Genomic DNA, 26,511 nt, shown 5'->3' on the forward strand with positions numbered 1-26,511 from the left:
ACACAAGCTTGAGACTGGTGGTGCTTAGAATAAACATCACAATGCAATGTCCAGATTGAAACCAGATAGTGGGGTAAAGAAATCAGCATTTGAATGAACAAGAGTAAATTGTATACATTCCACATGAACATTATACCAGCAATCTATAAATAGCCAATATGGAATGACATAATGCTCAATATCATATGATCAGCAGTCATTACGGACCACAATGTTTTCAGTGGTACCTCAAAACAGACAAAGTTAAAGACTAATAATAACCAGCATTGATAATAATGACATACTACCTTGAAAACCAAATGAAAATTCATTCTAAAATATGGTACTATTATTCAACAAAGGAATATTAAATGGCAGAGAAACACTTAAAGAAATGCTAATCATCCTTAGTCATTTGGGAAATGCAAATCAAAAAGACCCTGAGATTCCACCTCACACCCATAAGAAGGCTAAGATAAAAAACTCAAGGGATGGCACATGCTAGACATGTGAGGAAAGAGGAACCGTCCTCCATTACTGGTGGAAATTTAACGTTTTACAACCAATTTGAAAATCAGTCTGGGGCTTTCTCAATGAGGAATAGCGTTACCTCAAGATCCAACTATACCACTCGTAGGCATATACTCAAAAGATGCCTCATCTTTCAATATGGACAGTTTCTCAACTATGTTCATAGAATCTTTATTTGTAATAGCCAAAACTGGAAACAAACTAGATGTCCCAAAACAGAGAAATGGATACAGATATTGTGACACATTTAACACAATGGACTACTACTCAGCAGTTGAAAACAAGGAAATCATGAAATTTGCAGGGAAATGGTGGGAACTAGAAAAGATCATCCTGAATGAGGTATCCCAGAAGCAGAAAGTCACACATGCTATATACTCACTTATAAGTGGATATTAGTCATATAGTATGGGATAAACATATTGAAATCTATAGTCCCAAAGAAGCTAAACAACAAGGAGGACCCTAGGGAAGAGGCTGAAACCTCCATTCAGAAGGGCAAATGGGATAGACATAAGAAGTAGGAGAAGAAAAGTAATAGGACAGAGGACCTCTGGAAGTCTCTACCCACCAGGGTATTGAAGGTGATACTGAGACTTGCAGCCAAAATTTGGGCAGAGTACTGTATGCCTTATGGAAGAAGAAGAAGAAGCTAGAAAGACCTAGAGGGGACAGGAGCTCCACAAGGAGACCAACAGATCCAAAGAGCCTGGGCCCAGGAAGTCCTGAAGAGACTGATACTCCAACCAAGGACCATGCATGGGGAGGACCTAGACCCCTGCTCAGAGGAAGCCCATAGGCTGCTCAGTTTTCAAGTGGTTTCCTCAGTAAGGAGTACTGTCTCTGAGACAGTAAGGACTGTCTCTGACATGAACTTGATGACTGGCTCTTTTTTAATCTCCCTCTGGAGCTGCAGCATTGTCAGGCCACAGAGGACGATAACGCAGCCAGCCTTGATGAGACCTGATAGGTTAGGGTCAGATAGAAGGAGAGGAGGCCCACCCTATTAGGGAACTAGGGAAAGGGCATAAGGGGAGAAGAGGGAGAGTGGGTGGGACTGGGAGGAGATGACTAGGAGTCTACAGCTACAATACAAAATAAATAAATTGTAATAAATAAATAAATTTTTAAAAAGAAACTTTATGCTGTATGAAGGGTTCAGAAAAGACACAGCACATGCTCTATGGATATTTATATATGTCCACATATATATTCATGTGGGTATAAATATTTATTGTATATATGATATATATACATATATGTATATAATTCTAAAACCAACAGACATAATCTACAGTAATGAATACGTGTCACTCTGGTAAGCAGACATACAATTGACTTTAAATAAACTTTGGCTGAAGCTCTGTCCTAAAAGTATTCCATGTGTCAGTCAAAGTGTTAGCAATTCAGATGTTTAAGTGCAAAAATGATCTTGTGTCTTAAATCATATTGTAGTAAATTTGACATAAAGTATAAAATATACATATAAACATGATATATATTATGATTCTAAATAGCTAACCATTGCATCTCTTCGTTCACACTAACATAAACACTTTGTAAGAAAGTTTGTAGAGTTTAGTACTTTTATATTGTGTAGGATAGATTTTCTTTCTTGCTGTGCTAAAACCCTTTATCTTGAACAAGTGCTACAGTTCTATAGAGAAAACAATGTAGTTATCAGTGTCACAGAATAATTGTCCTGAATTAAAATATTTTTTAGATGGTACAATTTAAACTCCCTTGAACATTAAATAGGGTATTTGTAAAATTAATCAAACACTAGAATAAAGGTAATTGTAATTTCTGATGACTTACTGATAGGAATAAAACAAGAATTGACCTGAACCCCCATTTAAAACAATAATAAAATTAATGGAAATCCTAAAAGTTACAGAGTATTTGTAACTAATTTTCACACACCAATGCACTTATAACCAGTAAGTAGAAGATTCCCAAAAGAAAAACATTTGGTACTCAGGACAACAATAAGTCTTCTGGGAAATCATGAAATTTGCAGGCAAATGGTGGGATCTAGAAAAGATCATTCTGAGTGAAATATCCCAGAAGGAGAAAGACAAACATGGGATATACTCACTTATATAGACCTATAAGATATGATAAACAATGAAATCTATACACCTAAAAAAGATAATCAATTGAGTGGACATGGGGTAAGATGATCAATCCTCATTTAGAAAGACAGATGGGATGTGCATTGAACGTATGACAGGAGTCTACTGAGCGCATCTGAAAGACTCTAACTAGCAGTGTTTTCAAAGCAAAGACTCATGACCAAACCTTTGGCAGAGTACAGGGAATCATAAGAAAGAAGGGGTGTTAGTCTGATGGGGAAAGGATAGGAGCTCCACAAGGACCAAATATATCTGGGCACAGGGTCTTTTCTGAGACTGACATTCAACCAAGGACCATGTATGGATATAACCTAGAACCTCTGCTCAGATGTAGCCTGTGGTAGCTCAGTAAGCAATTGGTTTCCCAAAGTGAGGGGAACAAGGACTATTTCTAACAGGAACTCAATGACTGGCTCCTTGGCCTCCCCACCCCCAAAGGGAGGAGCAGTCCTGTTAGGCCACAGAGGAGGGCTTTGCAGCCAGTCCTGAAGATACCTGATAAAACAGGATCAGATGAATGGGGAGGAGGTCCCCCTCTATCAGTGGACTTGGAAAGGGGCATGGTGGAGATGAGGGAGGGAGGGAGGGATTGGGAGGGAATGAGGGATCGGGACACGGCTGGGATACAGAGTTAATAAAATGTAACTGATAAGAAAAAAATAAAATTCAAAAAAAAAAGAAATTTCTTTCAATTTGTATACTATATACCATGATGTCTTCTCCACGATCTAAAAATCCTTGAATAAGTTTATTACTAAAAGAAAAATTATTGTTCTATAAATTCTAAGGATGACAAAACTGTCTAGAATGTTGCTGGATGAAAACATACTTCCAAGAGTGATTTATTAAGTTGGTATGGATATTTTGTCTGGAATAGTACAAAATTTTTCTCTTAAAGCTTACTTAGCAGATCTCGGAAGCCATTGATTAGGAACAGTTTGTTTGATGGTGTACAAATTTAAAGGAATTTCACAATGTGTCTTAATATATTCCTATATACATAAATTTCCTTGATGGAATGTAAGTTCCGCAATTCAAAGCAGGGAATCTCATGAAAGAAATGGGAAACAGTAAGATCTGGAGAGGACAGGAACTCCAAAAGGAGAGAAACAGAACCAAAAAATCTGAGCACAGGGGTCTTTCCTGAGACTGATACTCCAACAAAGTACCATGCATGGAGATAACCTAGAACCCCTGCACAGATGTAGCCCATGGCAGTTCATTATCCAAGTGGGTTCCATTGTAATAGGAACAGGGACTGTCTCTGACATGAACTGATTGGCCTGCTCTTTAATTACCTCCCCCAGAGGGGGAAGTAGCATTACCAGGCCATAGAAGAAGACAATGCAGCCACTCCTGATGAGACCTAATTGACTAGGATCAGAAGGAAGGAAAAGAAGACCTCCCCTATCAGTGGACTTGGGGAGGGGCATGCATGCAGAGTGTGGAGGAAGGGAGGGATTGGGACTGGAGGAGGGAGGGAACCACAGGGGGGATACAAAGTGAATAAAGTGTAATTAATAAAGAATAAAAAAAACAAAGTCGGTATAAAAATTATAATAAGATATTCTGGTTAATTTTGGTGAAAGAATGTTTGTGTGTTTGTATGTATGTATGCATGTATGTATGTCTTAGGTAGCCCAAGCTGGTCTTGATGTCTCTATGTAGGCGGAGAAAACCTTGAATTCTGAATCCCCCTCCTCCACAATCAAGTGCTAGAATTTTATTTGTCCAGGATGCTTGGCTTTTAAATATCAAAAACTCTCTAAATATTGTTGCTAAAAATAGTAGTCTTTTCTCAACCTGTTGACCTTCTCACACTTAGAGACAATCAATTCAAACCTGTTTACAATCTCAAACCTGGCATTTACCTGAGTATTTCTAAGTGACTTAAAACTTATGAGTAAGATAACAATTTTTAATAAAATCACTTTCATACATATGACTTCAAATCTGATCTTTATTGAAGCAGTTTGTTTCTTTTTTCTTTTTTTTTCACTGGAGATTATCTTCTTTGACTGCACAGTTATGGTGCTAAAACTTCCTTTAATCTCTCCTGTGTGAGATTACTTATTTGTTGGACACAATGTTTCCTCTTTTCTCAGTTTTCTTTTCTATCAGTAAGTTAGCTTGAGTAACTTTATTTTCATGTTGTCTACTTTATTTCTGCCATATTCCTTGTTCTGAAGTCTACATTTCAAGACATGAAATAAGCACTTGAAATTCCTTTAGGATAGCATTAACACTATGCAGCTTATAACATTGCAGTTACAGAGTCTGTCTGTTTTGAGATCTTTTTTAGAACAGAATAATATATTCATTTATCTAAGCTATTTATCATTATAAAGACTATAATTGTGCTGAATAGAATGTTTCCATTGAGTAGGGTTATTCTGATGCCTAGATTAACCCCTTTTCTTTCTCAATTTTCTCTAATCTTTGCCTCTCCCCTCTTTTCCTGTATCCTTCAAAACTGTATATTCTTACTGTTCTACTGTTTTACTTTTGATTATAAACTATTGCCCTGATATTGAGCTTGATTGCTTCATACTTATTATATATACTTTTAACTTCACTGATGCTTTATGTAATTTCGTGTAGACACATAAGTCTGGGGTTTTGTAGGTAAGTAACATGTTGCTATCTTTTTTTCATGTTATAAATGGCACAAGAACTTGCTTATTATTTATTTAGCAATGCTACAGAAATTAAACTATAAAAATTGTGTTTTGAGACATTCATATGAAGTTTTAGAATTTACAGCTTTGTGTAGATCCATATTCCTACTAAATCCCGTTTTCCTCCTGTTGGAAGGATATCTTTTAAGATATTTTGAAGGAATATACATTATTCATTAATTTTTTTAGAATTTATATACATTATTTTTTTAGAATTTAAATTTTAATTTATATTTCTTTAAATGTATCTTCAAAAGTTGCTTTCTCTGAGAAGTCATACATTGAAACATAAACAAAATGGAAATTAGCAATAAAACTTTATAAAATGAAAACAACTTATAGTTCAAAGTATGCAATGAAATGAGTTCTTACAGAATAGAATATATTCATAAATCATATATCTGATAAAAGATTAGTACTCTGGATCTATACAAAGTTCTTATTTATTTCCACAATAAAAAGACAAAGAATTACACTTTAAAACAGGAAAAGGCCATTCTCTTCAGACTAAATATAAATGCAATGGTCATCAAAAATAGGAAATGACATTACTTGGTAGAAAATATAAAAGTCCAGAATATAACATTAAGTCTATGAACATGGACATAATGATAAACATTAGAGAGTCTTGTCAAAGATTTTTATATTTTAAAATCCCCATACATTACTAAGGAAGTTGCAAAGTGCTGCAGCTTCTGCAGAAAATGTTTGATAAATTAATCTATTTATCCTTGAACACACTAGTTTTATTCTTACATTTATATATATAAGATTATTGAAAATATGAAATATGATATACATATATTATCATAATAACACTACTCATAATAGTTTTAAAATGAAAAAGTCAGCTGATAAATACACAAAGCTTCTATTTGTACAGTGGCATCTTGCTCAGCCACATAAAGAATCAAATGTTGATATATTCTACCGCATGGCTGAACCTGAAATCATCAGAGTAAGGGAGTAAATCACTATGGGTGAGCATGTAGTGTGCAATTGCATTTAAATAAACTATTCAGAATCTATAGGAGATGAAATTTGTCAGCTATTTCTGGGAAAGAAGTGAGGAATTGGAAAGTAGGCTGTTTCTTTGGGGAAAATAAAACTTGGTATCTACACATCTATATAATGTGTGTGTATTTATAATATCTAGTATGGCAGCCTGATTCTGAGACTTTTATTACTTTGAGAATTTTGTTCCAGTAAAATGATTGAATTCACAGGAAATTTAATATTATCCTTATCTCTGTTTTTTTTTTTTTCTACATATAACATTTATATGGCTCTGGCTGCTCTTCACATTTTCTGTTTGTCAGTCTTTAAGCAATCTAATTATGATAAGCTTTAACACAATTTCCTTTATATTTTTCTCTCAGGTGCATGAAGCTTTTTGGGATAGATCAGAGTATAGTACTCGTCAGGCTTGAAAAAGTCTAAGCTGCGCCCCTATCCCCTTATTTTTCTATTACTGGTGCTTTATTTTTATTTTTTAATCTGATTTTATTTTATTTTTATTTTTTTTACAACTTATTCATTTTATATCCTGATTTTAGCGTCTCTCTCATCCCCTCCCACCATCTGTGTTTTTCCGTAATTACGTCTTTATTTTTTCCACCCTCTACTTTGGATATTCCGGTCCCAAATACATCAGTCTTCTGGACACAGTTTCACATTGGCTGAGGGTCATTTCCCTTCTAAATAACATTTTATTGTTTTGTTTGAGTATTTTTTCATTTTTGTCTATTCAACTTGAGTAATTTCTTCTGCAAAATCAAATCTGCAGTTAAATCCTCATCTCTGACACTGATTCTCATCTCTTAGAGGTTTATTTATCTTCTTTTGAATATATTCCATATCCTACTTAACTTTAGAACATATGGAATAGAGTGGTAATAGTTCTTTTATTGTAATTGTTTGCTAATTTGAACATCTGTGTCAGCTATGTGGCAGATTTGATTCATTGATCATTTTCATTATTGGTTCTTTTTCCATTCTTCTGCATGCCTGTGATTCTTTTTTTTTTTTTTTTTTTTTTGAGAGAGAGAGAGAGGGTTTCTCTGTGTAGACTTGGCTGTCCTAGACTCACGTTGTAGACCAGGAATCCACAACAATCCACCTCCTTCTGTCTCTCAGAATACTAAGATTACAGGTGTGCATCACTGTGACCATCATGCATATGATTTTTAAGTGGTTGATAGATATTCTTATTCTTATATTGTTGGATATGTGCCTTTTTGCAAATATATAAATTTTCTGGAGTTTTGTTCTTTTTAAAGATTTGTCTGGAGACAGAAGGTTTTAAGCCTCCTGACTGAGATACTAGAAACTGTTTGGTACATGCAGGTACTCTTAACTGTTAAACCATCTCTCGGTCTCTCTAGAGTTTTGTAGTGAGAAATAAAATATTCTTTAATTTAGATTACTGATATTAAGACTGTTGCTACATAGAGAACAACATAAAAGCCTGGAGAGATCTCACACTAGCAAGTTAAGTGTACAGCTGAAAGATATAAACAACAACAAAAAAATGAAAGAAAAAAATGAAAAACAAAGAAAAAGAAAAAATATATAAGTAAAAGATAAATCTCACACAAGCAGAGTAGATGACACAAAATGAATGAAATAGAAAAAATGAGAACAATAAAATTGAAAGAAAGAAACAAACAAGCAAAAAAAGAGTTGGTTATTTGAGAAAATTGACGAGATAGACAAGCACTTATCCAAACTGACTAAAGGCACAAATAGAATATCCAGATTATCAAAATTAGAAACAAAAAGGGGGGAAAAAAACAACAGCATGACAACAGATGCTGAGCAAATTCATAAGGAAAAGTAGATTAGTTTTTTTTTTTGAAAACACCATATACCAGAGTTAGATCATGATTAGATAAGTAATTTAAACAAACCTCTATAACCTCTAGTAAAATTAAAGCAGTTAATAAAAGTCTTCCAACCCCCAAAAACAAGACCACCTGGTTTTAGTCAGAATTTGACTAGACTTGCCAAGAATAGTTAGTATTAATACTCTTCAAATTATTCCACAAAATAGAAACAGAAGGAACATTACTCAACTCATTTTAAAAGGCCAAAGCTTTTCTGATACCACAACCCAACAAAGAAAGAGAATTATGGAGCAAATTTTCTTATGACCATAAATGCAGAAATAATCAATAGAATACTTGTAAACTCAATCCAAGAAAACATAAAAAACTACGCACCATGATCAAATAGGCTTCTTCCCAGAGATGCAAGGATTCGTCAATATATTAAAAAAAAATCAGTAAGTATAATCAGTGATATAAACCACTGGCAAAAGGTGATCATTTCAATAGATGCAGAAAATGTGGTTGACAAAATTAACACTCTTTTATGATAAAAGTCCTAGAGAGATGAGAGATACACCTAAGTGTCACACCTAAATGTAATAAAAGCAATCCACAACAAAACATCCACTCTAATGGCAAGAAACAAATATCAATTCCACTAAAATCAGGGGTCAGACAAGGTTGTCAACTCGCTCCATATCTACTCAATATATGAACTGAAGTCTAACCTAGAACAATAAGACAATTGAAGGAGATCAAGGGTATACAACTTGGGAAGGAAGATTTCAAAGTATTTTTACTTGCAGATTGTAGGATAGTATATAGAATTGACCCAAAAATTTTCACCAGGAAACTCCTACGGCTGATACGCACTTTCAGCAAAGTAGCTGGATACAAAATTAAATTATCAATAACCTTTCACCATAGCCTCAAGTGATATAAAACATCTTAGAGTAACTCTTATTAAGCAAGTAAAAGGCTTGTGTGATAGAAACTTCAAGTCTGTGAAGAAAGAAATTGAAGAAGATATCAGAAGGTAGAAACATCTCCAATGCTTATGTATTGGTAGGATCAAAATAGTAATGATGGGCATCTTATCAAAAGAAATCTACAGATTCAATGCTATCCTTTGAAAATTTCAACAAAATTTTTCCAGATCTCAGCTTTATATGGAAACACACACACATGCACACAAACAAGCCAGGATATCTCAAAATTTCCTGCATAATTAAAAACAACTGCCAATTTCAAGTTGTACTACAAAGCTATAATAATAAAAAAGTGTGATAAACTTTTCTAGTTCCCACGGTTTGCCTGAAAATTGCATGATTTCTTTGTTTTTAATTGCTGCATAGTATTCCATTGTGTAAATGTACCACAGTTTCTGTATTCATTTTTCCGATGAGGGACATCTGGTTTGTTCCAGGTTCTGGCAATTACAAAAAAGCTGCTATGAACATGGTTGAACAAATGTCCTTGTTGTGTACTTGAGCAACTTTTGGATATATGCCTAGAAGTGGTATAGCTGGATCTTGAGGAAACACTATTCCTAATTGTCTGAGAAAGCACCAGATTGACATCCAAAGTAGTTGTACAAGTTTACATTCCCACCAGCAATGGAGGAAGGTTATCCTGAGTGAGGTACCTGAGAAAGAGAAAGATATACATGGTACATACTTATAAATGATACTAGACATATAATATAGGATAAACTTACAAAAACCTGTACACATAAAGAAGCTGAGCTAGAAGGAGGATCCTGGGTAAGATGATCAATCCTCACTCAGAAAGGCAAACGGGATGGACAATAGGAGAAGGAGAAAACAGGAAACAGGACAGGAGCCTACCACAGAGGGTCTCTGAAAGACTCTACACAGCAGTCAATCAAAGCATTTACTAAGACTTATAAACAAACTTTGGGCAGAGTGCAGGGAATCTTAGGAAAGAAGGGGGAGATAGAAAGACGTGGAGAGTACAGGAGCTCCACAAGTAGAGCAACAGAACCAAAATACCTGGGCTCAGCAGTCTTTTCTGAGATTAATATTCCAACCAAGGACAATTCATGGATATAACCTAGAACTCCTGCTCAGATGTAGCCAATAGCAGCTCATTTTCCAAGTAGGTGGCCTAGTAAGTGGAACAGGGACTGACTCTGACATGAACTCAAAGGCTAGCTCTTTGCCTTCACCTTATGGGGGAGCAGCCTTGCCAGGCCACAGAGTAGGACAATGCAGCCAGTTCTGATAAGACCTGATAAGCTAGGGTCAGATGGACCCTATCAGATCAGGAGGACTTGGGAAGGGTATAGGAGGAGATGAGGGAGGGAGGGTAAGATTGGGAGGGAAAAGGGTAGGGGCTAAAGCTGGGATATAAAATGAATCAACTGTAATTCATCTAAAAATAAAAATTTAGTTAAAAATTGAATAAATAAAAAGCAAAAAATTGTGATAAACCTGTAAACAGAGACTTAGCTCAATGTAATTGAATTTGAAAACCCAGATATAAATACACCATCCATGGACACCAACCTTTTTATAAAGAAGGCAGAAATAAGCACTGGAAAAATAATAAAATCTTCAACAAATGGTGCAGGTCAAACAAGATGTCTGCATGTAGAGAAAAGCAAATTCATCCATACTTATTACCCTGCACAAAACTCCAGCTACAAATGGATCAAAGACCTCAACATAAAGCTAAAAAGAGTTAGCCTGATAGATGAGAGATTGTAAAATAATGTTGAATGCACTGGCACAGGAGACAACTTTCTTTCCTTGTTTTAAATTAAATTTTTATTTTTTTTACATTAATTACATTTCATTTTCTTTGTATCCCAGCTGTAGCCCCTCTCCTTTCCTCTCAATTTCATTTTCCCTCCCTCATCTCCTCCCATGACAACTTTCTGAACATCCGAACAGAACACTAAGCAGGCATACGCTAAGATCAATAATTAATAAATAAACTAAGAAGTTTCTCTAAGGCCAGGACACCGTCAATTAGACAAAGTGTCAGCCTACATGAAGGAAAAAGGTTTTTACCAACTCCATATATGATAGCCAAATATATAAAGAACTCAAGAAACTAGATAACAAACAAAAAAAACAACAACAACAAAAATTAAAAATGAAGTAAGCAGAGAATTCACAGTAAAGGAAACTTAATTAGTAGAAAAACACTGGAAATGTTCAGCATAGATAGCCATCAGGAAAGCACAAATCAAAAGTACTTTGAAATTTCATCTTTTACCTGTTAGAATGTCTCATCCTCGTGAGTATGTGGAACAAAGGGAGCACTCCTCCATTGCTGATGGGAGTGAAAACGTGCACAGACACTGTGGAAATCTATATGACGGTTTCACTGAAAATTGGTAATCAATCTACTTCAAATGCAGCTATACCAATCTTCGGAATATATCCAAAGAACTCTCCAGTCTACTACAGGAACACTGTTAGACACTGTTCACTAATTTTCCATTTATAACAGCCAGAAACTGCAAACAACCCAGCAACCCAGACATCCCTCAACAGAAGAACGGATAAAAAAAAATATATGGTACCATTACACAATGCAGTATTACTCATAATTTAAAACAATGACATCATGAAAATTTCAGGCAAATTGATGGGGGTAGATAAAATTATCTGGAATGAGGTAACCTAGACACAGAAAGATAAATATTATATGTAGATATTACCCATTAAATAAATTACAGCCAAGCTATAATCTATAGATCCAGAGAGGTTAGATAGAGAAGAAGGGGATAGGTAGGAAACATGGCACTATGGAAGGGGAAAATAGAACGTAAATTTTATTGGTACACTAGACTGGGCCTGGGGAGGATGGGATCAGGAGCATCTAATTGGAAAGCCATGGGAAGATGTGGTTGAAGGAGGAAATGTAAGGAAAAACAGCTAGAATTGAGAGACATGTGAGGAATAGTAAGGAAACGTAGTGCAGTGGAAACTTTAAAAAATATGTGAAGGTTATTCTAATGAAGTCTCAAAATAATGAGGGGTACAGAGTCCCAACTGGCCATTTCTTGTTACCAGATGAAGCTTCCAGTACTAGGACTAAGTTAATATCCAATTGAGTTGTTAGCCAAACGGTTCCCCTGGAAATCCCAAACAACCCATACTGTTGCCAAACAATAGGTTGCTCTCTACAAAACTGACAGCAAGACCTCATTGAACATAGAGAAGGTGAGTTGCTGCCTATCTAGAACCTTCATCCCTACATACCAGTGTTTTTTGCAAGTGAAGGTACTCTCAGGCTAACAAAAGGGAAATATGTAAGAACTAAGCCAGCCATAAAAATCTTTGATCTACAATCAATTGTGCCTACAAAATATTCTAGAGCAATGATAACACAAAGCTTGTCAGAGTAATAATCACTGTCTCAGTTGACTTAATACACATTCCATGAGATGGAATCTATACAAGATACTGCTTGGGTGGTCAAGAACCAGAGACTAGATAGCCATAGACCTAGGGTAAATCAAATATTATTACTGCTCTAAAAAATTAGGAATGTCTCCTAATGATACTGTGTTATGCTCATAGATTGTTTCCTTATTCATCCATCACCAGAGAGGCTACCTACCTCCTGCAGCAGATAGGAACAACCATAGAGACCTACAGCAAGACAACAAATGCATGCACACGTGCACACACACAGACACACACATAGAGTGGGAGAGAGAGAGAGAGAGAGACAGAGAGAGAGAGAGAGAGAGAGAGAGAGAGAGAGAAGAGAGAGAAGAGACCACCACCTTGGGACAGACTGCTCTATATGAGATACTTTCATCAATTCTCTCCTCTTGGAACTTAGAGAACCATACAGAAAAGGAGGTAAAATTAATATATGAGCCAGAGGAGGTGGAGGATATGACGAGAGCAATGTCTTCTAAATCTACTGAGCAAAGATCAAATAAACTTACGGAGACTGAAGCAGCAAGCAAAGCATGAACTGACGTGGCTTTGTACCAGTTCCTCTGTGTTGATACTATTGCCTTCATTTTAATATTTTTATGGGACCCCTGAATGTATAAATGAATGGGTCTCTGATTCTTTTGACTTCTTTTGAGGATCTTTTACTTCTGGTAGTTTTTCCTGTCCAAAAGTGAAGTATTGTTTTTATTTTATCTTATTATATTTTATTTTGTTAAAAATATTTTTAAATTTCTTTATACTCTTAGTTAAACTTAACTTATGTCAAATACTATGAATTTTACATTAATGAACAGTTATTCTTCTATGTCAATTCTTTGTACTCGTAATCAAAAGATGACTGTGTATAAATTCTTTCTTTTGTTTAGTAAACCATGATTTCAAATATACCCAAAATTGACACCTCTTATTTAGACTTCTATAGTTTCCATTTGTGTTCGGTCATTCTCTTTATCTTCCAAACCTCCACTACACACACGAACACACACACACACACACACACACACACACACACAGAGACATGTGTTGTCTTTAGCAGTGAGTATATATATATATGTGTGTGTGTGTGTGTGTGTGTGTGTGTGTATGTGTATGTGTATATGTATATGAATATGTGTATTATATACATATGATTACTAAGAGAACTCAATCATCATCATAATTATCAACTATGTATTTGGCACATAGTATACACCAGATGGCAAAAATGTAATATTCCTAATCTTTCAAGTCTTTTTTAATTGGATAATTCCCCGTTATTTTATAAGTGAGAAAACACAATATTTAAAACATCTCTATGTAGGAAATGCCAAACCTTACCTTTAAGAAGGGAGAGTTTACACTCCTGTTGACATCCACTGTTCACTTTTTTCAAATGCATATGTTATGAGTGTTGATATTTTTAAGTTTTCAACTGGATCATAAGCTTTTCCTTGCATTTCTTTTAGGTCTTTTATATGGCTTAAAGAAGGATTTCCTCAGCAGACAATAAATATTTATCATTGGTTGAATTTTTGTGTCATTATTCCTTCAAATAAGAAAAGGCAAGTAACACGGTTGTATGCAGCATGAATAGGCAGGAAACTTCGCTTGTCCTAAAATTATACTCACTGGACAAGGATCTGTTGATGAGAGAAAATGGCTCTAGAAAAATGAACTATTGACAATGAGATCATTTTCCTTTTGAAAATATCTCACTTCAAAAAATACAAAGACATATTTTTACTGCTATCCTCTGAAAAGTCAGAAAAGAGTGGGGCATTTTTAAGGTTGTTTCAAAATGAATTCAGTAAGCTTTCCATTTTCACTTCAGTCAAGACTGTCATCAAAAAATTGAAACATCCATCAAATTATTGAACAATTCAAGTTGAAAAGGGCCTTGAAAATATTCTTGTAAACTGTACCCTTTAAGAGAGAGAAAAAAGGGAAGAAAGAAGAAATTTGTTCAAAGAAAAAGATTCTTGACATGGCTAATTCAGCCAATTCTGAATGTTTTACCGCATCCACTCTGTAATTTGCTCAAACTCTTATCTTTAGTTAATAATATTTGGTATTGTGATTCTAGCATGTACACTTTTCCATCTCAGTTACTACTAGATTAAAGAGATAAGATAGCCTCCCATAGAGGGCCTCTGAAAGGCTCTGCCCTGCAGACTATCAAAGCAGATGTTGAGACTTATGGCCAAACTTTGGGCAGAATGCAGGGAATCTTATGAAAGAAGTGGGAAATAATAGCAAGATCTGGAGAGGACAGGAGGACCACAAGGAGAGCAACAGAACCCAAAAAATTGGAGCACAGGGGTCTTTCCTGAAACTCATACTCCAACCAAGGACCATGCATGGAGATAACCTAAAACCCTGCACAGATGTAGCCCATGGCAGTTCAGCGTCCAAGTGGGTTCCATAGTAATGGGAACAGGGAGTGCTTCTGACATGAACTGATTGGTCTGCTCTTTGATCACCTCCCCCTGAAGGGGGAGCAGCCAGGCCACAGAGGATGACCATGCAGCCACTCCTGATGAGACCTAACAGACTAGATCAAAAGGAAGAGAAAGAAACCCTCCCCTACCGGTGGACTTGGGGAGGTGAGTGTGTGGAGAAGGGAGAGGAAGGAAGAGATTGGGAGGGGAGGAGGGAGGGAACTAGAGGAGGGATACAAATTAAATAAAGTATAATTTTAAAAAAAGATACATATTTAATATTGTCATAAAAAGAATACAATTAAAATAACTATAATTCATAGAAAGACTAGTTATCCGAAGTAAATTTTATTTCTTTTCTTTGAAGTAGTCATGATTATTCATGGATAATTGTCATGGTATTTTAGTGACAGAGGTGACTCCAGGTGTGTAGTCATTTGCAATACATGACTTTAAAATACGGTTAGGTAGTTTAGTCAAGACAATTAGCAGATGAGTAAACTTGTAATACAATCTTTTTTTTTTCTTTCTGAAGAACTATAGGTACTTAGTCAAGACAGTTAACAGATGAGAAAACTTGTCATACAATCCTTTTTTTCTGAAGAACTATCTTAATTAAAAATAGAATTCACATTCAGGCCTTTACAGCCATTGAAGCAGGACATTCTCCCCAAGCATGGTTGGATACCATAAAAAGCTAAAATGATACACTCAGGATGCGAGGCTAAGCACTGCACTCAGGGTCAGCTGCTTTGGACCCAGAGAAGAGCATGTCTGATTGCATGCAGGTTGATGCCCCAGGTCCCGCCTCTGAGAAAAAGGTATCGGATGGTCTGATGCTCTTTGGGTGGATGACACCTAAATGAACATCTGTACAAAGTCCCAATTTATTTCTAATATCAGAGATCAGACCTCTACTCTTGCCTGATGCGTCTAAAACAAAAAGGGGGAACTGTAGAGAGCTGCGGAATGCTATGCCTTAAAGATGGAGCTGGTTTCCGCCTTCCACCTTCCCGATGGTGAGCGTTCTTTGTCATGAACAATTCCACATTTGGCTAAGGCTGAGGATCTGGCTTGCTTCCATGTATGTGGACCTATCTGCATTGCCCCCGTGGCACGCCTGGGTTGGCTACCCAGAGGCTATTTAAGCTGTGGGCTGGCTTTCCCCGGGGTCCGAGGATTGTTCAATGTTCCTGAATAAACTGCATTGAAAAAAAAAAAAATAGAATTCAGTTTCATAGTTTAAACTTAAGTACTTTCTGCATTTAATTGTATGAGATATATTCAAGCAGAAAATTCTAAATGTAACAGAATTATTAGAATAATCTCTTCATGTTGATTATGGTTTTACTGATTATATCTATATCATAGTTATATTATATCTATAGTTATTAAAAATGCTATCATTTTATTTCCCCATTCATCTTTATGTGTATTTACAAAAAAGAACTGTGTTTTGCTCCATAATCTTATATTTACATCAGCATATTAGTGTTATATCATTACAACTTAAATAATAGTGCATATAAATAAGAACAACTGTTCTGATTAATATAAATCAAACAGCATTTCATTTTCAGGATTAACTTTTATTACCGTCTACTAAGTTCTTGGAAATAGGAAGGCCTGCATCTGCAGGATATTTTTCTTTTCTATGCAACCAGAAAATGCCTCCAGATTTCTTGGCTCTTGATATTGCCTTCAGAAAAGCTGTGTAATTCAGCAGACAGCTGAAACTGATAGTATTCAGTCTAACAGTTTCAAGAGATTTAGAAAATACCCATCAAATTGTAAATAATGAGGTTCACTATTAAAGAACAGGTTTGTAGAAAATTACATCCAATTCTAATTTTTAAAATTTATAGAAATAGCTTATAGCAACTCCCTTATTTTCTGAATTTTAAAGCTGTAAAGACTGAAAAGATTGATATTTTAAACCATTTGGAAAATTTACTGATATTTGATTAAGATGTGAATCATAATAATTTTTAAAATTTGTTTATACTATCATAAAAAGTTTTGTATATTATTATGGTCTTTTCAACATAATGTGTTCTAATAAATTAATTAAAAATTTATAAAGATCCTATTATCTAGACAGACTCTGAGCGTTATCCTATCATGTTAACCTTCACTTAATATTAATATTAATTTTATTGTATTTTCTCTTTGGCTTTGTTTTTGGTACTACATGAAATGAGACTCATTGGATCAACCCAGGTGTGAGATAGAGACTAATTTCTATATCAGAATGGCATATTGGATCTGTTTCCATGTTTGTTTTCTGGATTCAGTGGTTAATTTGGTTTCTAATCATGCTTTTGACCCCATTTCCAGACAGTTTGTGGTAACAGGAGAAGAAAGGCCCTGCAGTAGGTAATTAACTCTGCAAAAGCAGTGCTGCTTACTTTTCATTGCAGCAGATAATCAGAGTGCTGTTGCTCAAGTGTAAAATGCAAAAATTAATGATCCTATATAATACAGATTAAGGCTTTCATTTTAAAACCTATCAGTGCAGAAGAACAAAGGCAGGGAAAGCAGCATGATATTTGGATTTTCAATATCTAGTAAGGATTGCAATTTTTGAAAGGGGTTTTTGAGCAAAAGACTAATCAAAATTCTCCTTACATTCCACAGTGATTGATTAGTTCAGAACTCAAATAAATTATTTCACCAATGAAAGTTGAAAAAGGCACAAATAGACACATTTGTCCATGTTTTTTTTTTTTTTTCACTTATAAACATGTCCTTTTGTTCATTCAGATCATATGGAGATAGTAAAAGTACTGAGGACACTGAATGTCACATAGTAAGTACTCATAAAAACGTTTCATGTTTGAATTAAATGTTCCCCTATAAAGGAATTATAAAGCAATGTGCAAGAATCTCAAGTTGGGCCAGTTATTGATTGCCCATTCCCTCAATCTCTGAGCCATCTTTATCCTTGCATAGCTTGTAGGCAGTGTAAATTTGGGGCCCAAGGTTTTGTGGGTGGCTTCTTGTCTCTTTCCCTCCACTGGAAGTCCTACCTGGCTATGAGGTGGCTACTTCAGTCTCCACATACACCACTTCTAGGAGTCTCAGCTAGAGGCACCCCATATCCTCCCAGAAGCCTACCATGTCACAGGTCTAGCTTGTCCCAGATATGCCCCAGGCATTAGTTCCTCTTCTCTCCCCCAGCTTGTTTTTCAATCTTGTTAAGATTTCTATCTGCATCTTATTTTACCCTATTATAGCAGCTTAGATTACAAAGCCACCACGTTTAAGATATCTGTTTAAAATTTACCCCTCATAAAAAGAAAGTAGGTTTCCAATAAAATCAAAATTTTGTTGACATGAAGCTTGAGGCCACTAAATGCATGTTTCACACTCTGACTGAATACTCAGTCTTCGGTATGTGAATGTCCTGATACTTTCTATTTGCAGCACTGTTTCTATCCATGATCATATTGCTTGCTTTTCTTAATATATTCTTGTTTAGATCATGTTACTATATTATTCACATTTGTTTACTGTTAGCCATTGTTAATAATAATGTTCTTATAAAATTATTTCTCACTTCTCATCTGTAATAAATTAGTCAATTTAGGCAACATTTTATTAAGTGTATTATTTAGTTTTCTTTCACTGTCACAAAAGTGGGTAAGAAAAATCAAAGGTTTATTTGGGCTCATAATCACAGAGATTTCAGCCTAAAATCGCTCCTTTTTTTTTTTATGAGATAGATCATTATAGTAGGGAGCACACAATTGTGAGAAAGAAGGAAGAAGGAAGCAAGCAAGGAGCTGGACATGAGATAATGTCCAAAGGCTTGCCCACAATGACTCTTTACCTTCAACTAAGTCCCACCTCCTAAGTTTCACCTCACAATAGCCCATATAAACTATAAGCTCAGCAACAGGTTAACCATCAATAGTGAAAATAGTTCACTATTGATGAATAGTTCTCATCATCCAAATCAGTCCCTCAAAAGTTCACCTCTGAGCATTGCTACATTAAAGATATCTGAGACTTGAAAATATACTGTAGCAAATCTAAACCATAGCACTTTGAGGGACAGTGCCACTGAATTCTTCCCAATGCATATGCAGAAACTGTTATAAAGTATATAGAGTAGCTATATATATATGTGTGTGTAAGGGAATGGCATTATATTACATAGGAAGAACATTAGTGTAGAGTAAAGTTGCCAACACCATTTGGGTGTTCGGGGTCAATACAAATCAATAAACATTTATTTCATGATTTCTTGCAATTCAATGAGTTGGATTAAAAAAAACTGGAGGAATTTCTTTAAGTGTTTCTCTGTCATTTGACATTCCTCTATTTAGAATTCTCTGTTTAGCTCTGTACCTCATTTTTTAATTGGATTACCTGATTTGTTGCTTTTTTAACTTCTTTTTTTTTTTTTTTTTTTTTTTTTTTATTTTTCAATGCAGTTTATTCAGGAACATTGAACAATCCTCGGACCCCGGGGAAAGCCAGCCCACAGCTTAAATAGCCTCTGGGTAGCCAACCCAGGCGTGCCACGGGGGCAATGCAGATAGGTCCACATACATGGAAGCAAGCCAGATCCTCAGCCTTAGCCAAATGTGGAGTTGTTCGTGACAGAGAGCACTCACCATCGGGAAGGTGGGAGGCGGAAACCAGCTCCATCTTTAAGGCATAGCATTCCGCAGCTCTCTACAGTACCCCCTTTTTGTTTTAGACGCAACAGGCAAGAGTAGAGGTCTGATCTCTGATATTAGAAATAAATTGGGACTTTGTACAGATGTTCATTTAGGTGTCATCCACCCAAAGAGCATCAGACCATCCGATACCTTTTTCTCAGAGGCGGGACCTGGGGCATCAACCCGCATGCAATCAGACATGCTCTTCTCTGGGTCCAAAGCGGCTGACCCTGAGTGCAGTGCTTAGCCTCGCATCCTGAGTGTATCATTTTAGCTTTTTATGGTATCCAACCATGCTTGGGGAGAATGTCCTGCTTCAATGGCTGTAAAGGCCTGAATGATCATACTCCAACCAAGGACTATTCATGGAGATAACCTAGAACCCCTGCACAGATGTAGCCCAGGGCAGTTCAGAGTCCAATTGGGTTACATAGTAATGTGAAGAGGGACTGCCTCTGACATAATCTGATTGGCCTGCTCTTTGATCACCTCCCTCTGGGGGGGGGGGGGGAGCAGCCTTACCAGGCCACAGTAGAGGACAATGCAGCCACTTTTGATGTGAACTGACAGACTAAGATCAGAAAGGAGAGGAGAACCTCCCCTATTAGTGGACTTGGGGAGTGGCATGCAAGCAGAGGGAGGAGGGAGGGTGGGATTGGGATGGGAGGAGGGAGGGGCTTATGGGGGGATGCAGAATGAATAAAGTGTAATTGATGAAAAATTTAAGAAAAAAGGGAAAAAAGTAATTTAAGAACCTTAAATGACTTTTTTAACTTCTTGAGTGCCTTATATATTCTGGATATTAGCTTTATTTCAGGTATAGGGTTGGTGAAGATCCTTTCCCAATCTGTAAGCTGTCATTTATTTTTTCTGATGACAGTGTCCTTTGCATTAGAAGCTTTTCAGTTTACTGATTGTTGATCTTAGTGCTATTGGTGTTCTGTTCAGGAAATTGTATTCTGTGCAAATGAGTTCAAGGCTCTTTCCCACTTTTTCTTCTAACAGATATAGTGTGTCTGGTTTTATGTTGAGGTCTTTGGTACACTTGGACTATAGTTATACACTAAGTACATTGGTGTGACTTTAACCAAGCAAGTGAAAGACCTGTTTGAAAACAAAATGTCAAGTTTCTGAAGAAAGAAATAGAAGATGATATCAGAAGATGGAAAGATCTCCCATGCTCATGGGTCAATAGGATTAATATAGTGAAAATGGCCATCCTGCCAAAAGCAATCTGCACATTCAATGCAATGCTCATAACAATACCAATATAAGTCTTTACAGAACTTGAAAGAACAATTCTAAATTTCATATGGAAAAAAATATGATTGTTAAAACATCAACAGAGTGCAGAGAATCTTATAAAAGAAGGAGGAGCTAGAAAGACCTGGAGGGGACAGGAACTCCACAAGGAGAAGAACAGACCCAAAAAAATCTAGGGCCCGGAGCCTTTTCTGAGACTGATACTCCAACCAAGGACCATTCATAGAGATAACCTAGAACCTCTGCTTAGATGTATGTAGCCCATGGCAGCTTAGTATCCAAGTGGGTTCCCTAGTAATGGGAACAGGGACTGTTCCTCACATTCACTTAGTTGCTGGCTCTTTGATCACCTCCTCTTGAGGAGGAGCAGCCTTGTCAGGCCACAGAGGAAGACAATGAAGGCAGTCCTGATGAGACCTGATAGATGAGAGTCAGAGGGAAAGGGAGGAGAACCTCCCATATCAGTGGACTTAAGGAGGGGTATGGGAGGAGATGAGGGAGGGAGGATGGGATTGTGAGAGGATGAGGAAGGGGGTTATATGTGGGATACAAAGTGAATAAACCATAATTAATTAAAATAATTAAATTTTTTTAAAAAGAAAAATAATCAGGGGTCTGTTAGCTGTTCCCTCTTGCTTTCTCTATTCTGTCATTGCCTGCCAGGAGCCTATTCTCGTCTAATGACCAGAGTCTACAAATCAAATTGTATATTCTGACCCTCTTGGATACCTGACTCCAGATTCTGACCTTTGAAAACAACCATGTCTCTGCATCAGTTTCTGTTAGAGCCAATCACCTAACTTCCAAGCTCAGAACAAACATTGTGCCCAGATCTCCCTTAGGCTCACTCATGACGAAGTATACAACTACAGGAAAAATTTGAACAAGTGGGCAAAAGCTTATAAGCTGAAGTAACAGTGGATACATCACACGTTTTGACTGGGCTCCTAGGAGCAGCTGGATTATCACTTACAGGACAGAACGCCTATGTCAGAAGTCAAAAAGATGGCATCTGGAAGCCCATTATGATATTCTGAGGGATTAACTGTGTAGCCACTTTTGTGAAGTGGTACCCACTGAAGAACCAGTTTGTTTTGGAGAGTAACACCCAGCTCATCTCTCTTGGTTACTCTGAGCTTGAAAATGACTGGTGGATGAGCAAGCACATTTAGAAGCTGATTTTCTCCAAGGTCCTCAGCTTTGACTGGCATCCAAACAACATTTTGCTGGATGTAGGCTCATGTGCCTTCAAATGCAGAGCATTTTCTGCCTACATCAAAGGCAGATGAAAAGCCAGCCAATATGTGCTGAGGCAGCAAGATGCCTTTTGGTCACATGATATCTGAATTTGGTGGCAATGGCAACAATGGCTGGGCAGATTGTGTCAGCTTGTCTGCCAGCGGGAGCTGCCTGGGTTAGCCATGACAGCACTGTGTCCATTGAGGATGCCTTGAAAAACATGTAAGTTTCACCTGAGGAAATGAAGTTCCTGATTCTGCTTGATATGTCATTCTTCTCAAAGTACAGCATTATGGACTCTGATCCCTTGACGATTGTGTCTAAGCTAGTCATCCCAAAACAGATCATACTGGACAACATGTCCATCGTGGAAATAGTCTACAACATGGACAAGAGGACTAAGGACTGCTACATGGCCTGGGAGACACTATACCAGAACAGCATCACTCAAATGTCTGTTTATGAGGGGACAAGAAAGATTTTTTACAAATATTACACTGCTGGTATGAGTGGACCCATGAGTTTGGGATTACAAGACCCTGTAGTAGCCATAGCCTCCAGATAATGTGATGCCTCTGCCAATCACCATGAGGAACACTGTCGAGCACACTCTGCAGTTTGCATTGTGGTAAGGATCCTCTAAGCCCACAGAAACCCTGTAACACTGTTTAATCAACTAGTGCGTTCGTGTGGACATTGTGGATTAAGTGTGGGTTTTAAAGACAGCGGTGACGGTGGTTTCTGTTGTTGTTTTGTTTGTCATTTCATTTTGTTTCAGATCTGCTATCTAATTCCATTTAAACTATTTAAATTCCATTTAAACTATTTAGCTTCACTTTAAACAGTTTATTATGAAAGACTGTTGCCATAATTTAAAGCATAAGGGCTGTATTATGTTGTCTACTAAAAATTAAATTAAAAATAATCTCAAGATTAAAAAAGAAATTAGTCAGAATACCTCTACGTCATTATATCACTTTAAAAGTAAAATTAGACCTAGGTCTTCAAAACGTGATCCAGAATGAAGAGCTTTGCTCTACTTTGGCAGTTGGGAAAGCATCTGGCATGTTGATCTGGCAGTCTTTAGCCTGTATTAGTAAAATTGTTAACACAGGAAGAACAACATTTGGTGCATGTTGGTAACTATTATAATCTATTTGTAAAATATGCTATGCAGTATTGTTTTCTAAACAGGACCTTTGGCATGCATCCTCCATCATAGTTGGTAATCAAAAAACTTGATTTAAAGTGAGTCCAGGAATTTCAATAATGAACTCTATGGACAAACACATGTGCTTTGCAGTTCAATTTTTGCTTTGGCCAAGATTCCCTCAAGAATTCAGTGTTTATTCATTGTAATAGATACATTATATTCAAATAACATCTTGGCTTTCGAGTTGCATTCAGCAGCTAGAATGCCACCATCACTAACAGAACACTACCTAGGCTGATACATGCTGTCATGTCACATTATAACACAGTATTATGCCACAGCTCACTCCGTTCCTCTCGGTACAATCAGTCTCTTCCTCCACATATAAATTTTGCAGGCAGGTTTTACTTCTTTTTAGCATTTTGGAAATTCAACTTAAAATATTTTCCAGTTATTTTTAATCAACATAATACAGGTTAAAGTGGGATGTGACAGCTATTAGGCAACCTGGGCTCTTAGTCTGGCTCCATGCCTCTATGTCATGAGTAACCTAGCCCATGACCATGAGCATAGTCAACATCTTAAACTCAAAGGTTGACCCCAACAATGGAGAGAACCTAAGATTCCTGATTAAGACAACTCCAACTATTTCTTAGGTGAATTTTAAAGCTTTAACATTCCTGAAAAAAAATGATTAATACAAGTCATTCAGGGTCTGAGGATATATTTTAGTTGGCAAATGTTTAAAATACACAGATGAGGTCAGGAGTTAGTTTGATCTCTGGATCCAAGGTAAAATGTCAAGCACGACTGTATAAGCTTATAATGCCAGTGATGAAGAAACAGAGATGAGAGAATTACTTGGGCTTGGTAGACAGCCATCCTAAGGAAATTAGTGAGCTTCAAGATCTGTGAACTTGCAAAACAATTGTGGTCAGTGACAAAAGAAGAAACCTGATATATGCAGTTGTACATACCCTCAAATACACTAGCACATAAACACACTCACATGGACATGCATGCACACATAACATTCAATGATCTGAAAATCATTCACGAGTATTCTCGCGCATGTGAAACAATTACTCTCACCAGGTGACCCAATGAGAGTGGCAGGGGGTTCCAGATCCACCCCTAATCTCTGAAAAGCAGACTAGCATTGGAGTATAGGAGTTGATGATACCAATAAGGAAGAATTTACACTTCACCTCTTTCAATGACTAGGGTACTGTCTTTTGAGCTGAACTTCACGCCCATTTACAGAAAATTAATTAATTACAATATATTAATAATTCAGATGAAAAGGCATAGTGCTATAATGGGGGAGGTAGCTTGAGCTTTAGTACCCACAGCTGAGGATTTATGCTTTTATGGTGAATAATTTGTACGTGTGCACCTGACTGTTTTATGTTTCAGATAAGAACAAAGTTAAATACATGAAATCAGTTCAGTTAAGAAGGAAAAAACAGGATTCTAAGGTTCAATTTGGAAAATGAAAAAAGTACAAATAAAAAGAAACTTCTTAAAAAAGGAAGCAGGTGGGTACAAGGTCAATGCCAGGTGCTGGTTCTTTAGATTGCTCATTAACTCTACTGCAAAATGGAAGCTAAGCTAGCTACTATCTTTGACATTTGCAATTTATCCTGGATAAACTTGGGACTCTCATTCTCACTCTCTCTCCCTCTTGTTCTGCTTCTGTTCATCTATCCCAAGAGGTTGATGTCACAAACTTACCTAGCCTTTCCTTTCTTTAACTTCATTTTCTATCCCAAGCTTCTATACAGGATGTGATTTCTGTAATTTTTTTTTTCTTAACACAAGTCAGATAAATGACATCCTGACTGAGATTCAGAATCTATGCCTTCATAGACAGAGGAAGACTGGTTTTATTATACAATCAAACATACTATTAAGTAGCAATAATTAAAAGACTTTGATGGAGATTATGGACCTACATTTCAACAGCTCTGAATAATTAGATTATATTCATGTTACTATTTCTGTAAAATCTCTTGGTAATAAAATCAACACAATACATCATATAGAAGAAATAAAGTACAATGAAATATTTAAAATTCTTAGAATTATAAAGAATAATAAGATTATATCTTTAACCTATAAAATGAAACTTTACATATAGTGAATAATTAAAAATTATTGTATTGCCAAAATGTGTGACAGAACCTGTAGTATACTTATGAAAACACTTAAAGTTTATTTTGCAATTGTAATAAATGAATGAAACTAGGGACAAAATAATAATATTGGTACTAGTGTTTGATGAATCTGGTTTTTGCCAGACATTTCTACAAGTTACAAGTTGCTTTATTTAACAGCCATGTACCTTACATCATGATAAATGAAGTACACATTATTATTCCTGTTTTACAAATAAGGTAAAAATGCTAAGGAAGATCAAGCATTTTTTTTAAGATTCCATAGTTAATTTTAGAGTCTATATTAATCCTGTTGATTCTAAATTCTTTGTAGTTACCTGCAAAGTGTGCGTAAATACTTGACACTTTAAGTATTAAAAACCTTGTGACACATCAAAGGCAAAGAAACACAATGAAGAAGAAATATATATAGCAGAAAGAATTAGAAATAATCAAGTGGCTAAAATCAAGTAGTTAAAGTCATGAAAAGCTTATTTAAGTTGATAAGAAATATGCAAAGATTTGGGGTTAACAAACTATGTACCTTAAAAGGAGAGTTACTAGAAATATGGAAAGTTCTAAAGGAAAAATTGTAATTATTGCATTATTGGGTTAAATAGATATATTCTTTATTTGTTATTATTAAGAATCAATATTCACTGTCCCTTCACTTATGAAAGCCACATGGTTGTCTTCAAAAGCCAAAAGTTTCATAGGTATGATTTGAAAAACATAATCATGGAGAGAGGGGGACATAGCTCAATTTTCCAGTGTTTTTAAAAGCTAATACATTGGTGGGAAAGTAGGATACAATAACAAATACTGTAAAAACAGACCAAAACCTGCTAAAAAATAAAGACGGTCATTCTTGAAAAATTTTAATAACCACAAATTATGTACCTCTATGATTTCACAGAAGATGTTTCATTATTAAACTTTTACCCTATGAACATAAATATGACATAGTGATAAAGTGATTTTTCGATCTCCTTTTCCTTGTGGGGGCCTGACAATCCC

General features: G+C 36.1%; 1 long non-coding RNA gene and 1 pseudogene across 1 annotated transcript in view; one reads left to right on the forward strand and one right to left on the reverse strand.

The window, feature by feature from the left end:
• The window catches only part of LOC132654727 (uncharacterized), a 341,596-nt gene that overhangs the window by 284,956 nt on the left and 30,129 nt on the right, over positions 1-26,511 (reverse strand). The gene's annotated exons all lie outside the window — the stretch shown is intronic.
• LOC110543828 (actin-related protein 2/3 complex subunit 1A-like) lies at positions 21,699-22,750 on the forward strand (annotated as a pseudogene).

Source organism: Meriones unguiculatus, chromosome 6, assembly GCF_030254825.1.
Source record: "Meriones unguiculatus strain TT.TT164.6M chromosome 6, Bangor_MerUng_6.1, whole genome shotgun sequence".
Classification (NCBI taxonomy): domain Eukaryota; kingdom Metazoa; phylum Chordata; class Mammalia; order Rodentia; family Muridae; genus Meriones; species Meriones unguiculatus.